The sequence below is a fragment of the Sander vitreus genome, chromosome 7 (assembly GCF_031162955.1).
Source record: "Sander vitreus isolate 19-12246 chromosome 7, sanVit1, whole genome shotgun sequence".
Classification (NCBI taxonomy): domain Eukaryota; kingdom Metazoa; phylum Chordata; class Actinopteri; order Perciformes; family Percidae; genus Sander; species Sander vitreus.
This window is the reverse complement of record NC_135861.1, coordinates 23,418,915-23,424,304: the sequence shown is the minus strand read 5'-3', so window position 1 is coordinate 23,424,304 and position 5,390 is coordinate 23,418,915.

Below are 5,390 nucleotides of genomic sequence, written 5' to 3'. Positions count from 1 at the left end.
TTTATGTCCACTGTGCCTTGTATGGATCTTCGTATATTCCAAAATACCAGTCCTTCCCCCAGACCCCCTGTCAGGCTGAAACCTGAACCTCATCTCCCTCCCCTTCAATTCAGCAGCATCTACTCTCCCAGGTTTTTTTTTTTTTTTTTTAACTCAAGCCCTCCTTCCTCCCTTGACCTGCTTGGCCTGGCCAGGCCAAGAGTTGCACCTTCACTTTCACATTAGAAAGACAGCTACAAGCAGCAGAGTACAGGTCAAGCTCTGACTCAGCACATGCCATGGTATCAGCTTATTAAAAAATCTCAAAGCTGACTGAAAAAATAGTGATAGAACTTTTGGATGAATTTCAGGGCAAATAATCTGTGTTACAATGACCCAATATGTAATTTACTTTAATGAAAGTAATAGCTTTCTTGTAAACACAAAGTACACATTACTATCACGGTACATACTGAAAGATAAATATGTTATGGTGTACATACATACATACATACATACAATTATGTTACATTTTTAAAGAAAATTGTGATTTACTGCTTGACCATCTGGATCCTGATTAGACCAACTATAGTATTGTCTTCATTAAATGAGCTAAACTATGTTGTAGTCACAAAACTACAACATCTTCTAGGATAGAACTTTATAAACCAAACCAAAAAATAAATAAAAGAGAAATATACAGTACTTGCAGTCTATTTTTTTACTCATAAAATATTAGACACAAAATCATTGTGTGAGGTGTAACTAAACTGGAAATCCTCTCCCAGATGTGTTAATTAACTGAACATTGTGGCTTTTACCTGACTGCTAGATACAGCTAGACATTTTATTTATATATAAGAGGTCTCAAATACTAGCAAAAAAGCAAGGGCGAAAAAATAAATGCTAATTTCTCGAGAATAATGAGGTGCCATGTGCAGTTAAACTCTCAGGTTATGGGAACTCAAAACTGGGTCAGTGGGGTTGTTTGTTTCGGCCTAGTCTCATGGATTATGAATTAATCTGCAGACTTTAGACAACCATAAAGTGTTGAGCTGACTAACCAACAGTGCAGTTATGTCATGTTCACATGGCCGTCAAACTTTCTGAGAGTCTTGTCTGTTTGGACAAAGACCATTGGCAAGAGGTTGTGACATCCATTTAAAAGAACAATCCAACTGTGGCTCACATAGAAGGACATTTTCCTTGAAATATAATTAAAATGTTTCTGCATTCAGCAAATAAATATTATATTCATGTGTAAGTACCACTTCCCCATATGTACTTTAATTGTCCAGTAGGTCTGTAACAGGATTTGTTTACCTTCATAGAAACATTCCTGACAAAATAGCACATAAATGCCAGAATTATCTATTGTGAAGCTGAGCCAGAAGGGTGATGAAACGTCTATGTGATCTTTATCATGTACCTCTCTCTAGATAGCCCAGGTGAGTGGGCTTGAAAGGGGGTCTTTGTCATGAGGAGAGGCACAGTAATTCCAGGGTCACAACCTTCTACTGAGCCCCCCTCATTCCACATACAGGAAAGAACGATTTAAAGCCACTATTTTAGCTCTCTTCTACCAGATCTATGAACTGTTTGGTATATTAGAATTATGTTTAAGTAAGAAGTTGCTATAAAACTGCAGCATGCTTTTACTCCAATTTCTTGCAGTCCTCATCCTCTGTGACTATAAAGAGTGATCATCATAGGACAGATCAGCACAGTACAGTATCGTGGTTTTGTAGGATCTTCTGGTTTTAGTAATCTCAAGATTACCAGGACACTACAACCAGTGATGATAGTGATGAGTCCAGCAACAAAAACATTTCAGGAATTTAAACAGCCACTTACCCAGCTGAATAAATAATCGAAGGCCCTTAGACAATAGAGGGAGTATACAGTGCCATTCTGCACTAACACTGTGTCTAGTTTGCTGTGTCAGGTCAAGTCTTTGTTGCTGGTTCACGTAAAGAAAGATGAAGTTGCAATACTGCTGGAAGGGGCTTTAACTTAGGGAATGACTGAGAGCCTGTTATATTACAGATGTTAACATAGGTACGCTTTAACAGCTCCTCTTGGAAAAAAGGCAGGATTTTAGTACAGTAAAATAGCAAGAGAAACCAAACCACCCTGAAATCATAGCAGAAAAGAAGAAAAACGACTAGAAATAGTAGAGGATTATGCCTCGTCAGAAGAAGCTACTCTGAGGGCAAACAGAAATCGTCATGAATCTTGAGATGCTAAAGACATGACTGCCACCATTTATAACATCCTACAAGTGCCGAGGATGTATAATCTCAAAACAAGAGCACAGCTGTGAGCTGTGGAGCAATCATTCAACATTAATCTCCCACTGCACTCTTTAAAACCATGTTGCAGCAATGTCACTGAATACCAGAGCAACTACAGATCTGTATCAATGTACAGCAGGAATACTGAGTTCATTTCAGCTCTACACATCCTTTTTTCTCTGGTGCTCTGACTGTATACTGCCTTCTGCCGTCTCCCAGCACACACAATAGGCCTCTGTGTGCACGGCCCGCGGAATGCTGCGAGATGGCAGGGCAGTGGGATAGCTGCATGGTGAGGATGGGGGTTGGTGGGTGAGGAAGGGTGTGTAAGCTAGGAGGATGAAGGAGGAGGGGTTGGTTTGAGGGTAGGGGAAGGGGAAGAGATGGCAGTGACGGAAGGAGGGTGGTCATGGGGGGGGGCTGACCTTTCACAACTGTACGGGTGCACAGAGGCTCCAGGGGTCTAGAGGGTGTCTAGGTTTCGGCACAGTGACCGCAGCAGAGAGGTGGCTGAGGTCTTCTGTGTACACACAAACTGGTGACGGGAGGGTAGTCAGCCCCCACCTGGGGGAGAGGAGAGGACAGACAGGCCCTGAGAGCTGACAGCGTCTCACAATGTATCCTGTCCCTCATGAAAAACTGACTGTGTCTTGATGTTCTGGTTGTAATTAACCAAAAGGGAATCATCAGAGGACAGATAACATGCAAGTGCCAACAGCACGCTCAAAGAGACTTGTCAGTGAAATAAAATCACTGCTGCCATGACAAAAGGAAAAGAAGTACCTTTAGAAAATAATACCACATTTTGATGAGAATATTTAAATACTGATTTATTTACCAAATGCAATGAGGCTAAATAGCCATGCCAGCACCCCCATGAGGCTTTAATGCTCATTGCACACCTGAAAGGAAATTGCTTGTTGGATGAAAAGATATGCAAAACATCTTTGCTACTCATGTCTTATTGCTGGGGCAGAAAATGTAAAGTTTGGCCTGAGGATGGGCCAAGTTATAACCTAAATCAAAAGAGTTTATCCTTTGTACAATTGCCTTTTTAAGACATCTCAGACTCAGTTTGTCAGCCTCAGCTTTGTCAGACTGGACTCAACTTTCAGCTCACGTCCTGAAGGAAATATCTGGCTCTTTACCTGCTAAATGCTGCACTATGTTCATCAGCTAGTCTGTCAGCTATTCATTTAGCAGGTAGAGTACAGCAGGTTTTTAGAGCTGTTTCCTTGAAATCAGCTGCCTGCTGCTATGAAAGCAGCGAGAGTGAACCAAACAGTAGTTTTTCTGTCCGGCCTAACAGTAAGATGAAACTCACTATAAAGCTCTCGAATGACCTGAATCTGCAGCTAGCTTTGGAGCTAAGGAGAATTCACTCTGTCATGACACACTGTTATTATGAAAATATTGATGTAGCTGCTTTAGGTCATTTTGGAATTTGTTTATTAGTTTTAAAGGTAGGATTCATCTTCTGGGGGCCATAATTGTCCCCAGACAATGAGATCTGCTAAAGTGTAAAGTGACTGACAAACACTTTGGACTGACTGTGCCAGCATGGCTAAAATAACTTTATTTACTGTAAAAGATTCCTGTAGTAAAAAAGCTGACATACAGTAACAGCATCATGGATGGATGGCTAGATAGATAGATCCACACAACACACATGCATATGCAACATTATCACCTAAAAAGTGACTATAGGAATGGATAGCATAAATGTAAAATATGATTATTAAGGTTAGCTGATGTAGGCTGTGCTGCTGTGTGGATTGCCGATAAATATTATAGTAAACTTAAAAAAAACACAGAACAAAAGTATGCTAATTGTTAATTGTATTTCTTTTGTTTCATTCAAAGGTAGGGCTGTTATGTCATCAGTCTTATTTTCTTCATTGCTGCATAATTGACCGCATTTTTACTGTCACGTGATTTTGATATTTACTGTCATTTCTGATGTTTTGACATGTTTGAAAACATAATAGTTATTAATGTATCAAATAATGATGTAGTTAATGTAAATGTTGCCTCATTTTTTACATGTGATGAAACGCTATTACTGTAAAAATGTACAACTTACGTAAAAATAGAAATGAATACATTTTGCAGCACCTTCTTTAAGGCACCCCAGGTTGGTTGATAGATAGATAGATAGATAGGTATATATGTGTGTGTGTGTGTGTGTGTGTGTGTGTGTGTGTGTGTGTGTGTGTGTGTGTGTGTGTGTGTGTGTGTGCCACTATGTAGGGTGAGGTTCACTTTAGAGAAGAGTTGGAATTCCTTTCCCCCTGGGTGGCGCAGGGATAATGGCCCTTAACCTTTAATTTGAGAGATGTATTAAATGATGCATAAAATCTCTACAAGCATTTAACAGTTTCTAATAAGGAGCTTAGTTTCCCCATGTACTGTTCTTCTTATTTCATGCCTCTATTATTACCATGCAAACAGTCTTACATAGAACAGTGGAGCAGTTTCAGGCTTAACTGAAACTGGAAATGGATTAAATTAAGGTGTTTTAGGCACTTTGTCTCTGTGGTAATAAAACAGTTAGTCCAACATGAGTGGTGTGTGGTAGTCGGAGTAGTGTTTTGAGGCCCTGAGGGGCTTTGAAGAAAAATAAGCATCAATCCTATAAAAAAGGCAAGTTATTGGTGTAATGTGGATACGTTATGTGTCCAAGTGCTTTAAATTGCTTTAGAACTAATGAATATCTCCCTTACTATGTTTATTACCACACATTTTCTAGCATACACTAACTATTCTAAATAAACTGTGAATAACTAATAATTAATTTATAGTTGCCATCTCTTTTTAAGTTCTAAGATGCTGTAAACCAGTCCATATCATATATTTGTTTTTTTATTTATTCATAAAGCTGTTATAATCACATTTCAGCAACTACTACACCCTTTTCTTCCTAAAGTCCCCAAAACTGGTTGTCCAAAGTGGTTTCTAATCCAGGATCCAGACCTCCAGATTACTGAGCCTGAATCAAAGCACCAGACCCGGTATGTTTCTTTTCCTGTGTGAGGTGGAGGGGGGAAGAGGTTAAGTTTGTGCAGGCTTGGTGAGTGCAGCGAGGGGGGCTTTCTCACACAAGAAGGAGGATGAAGG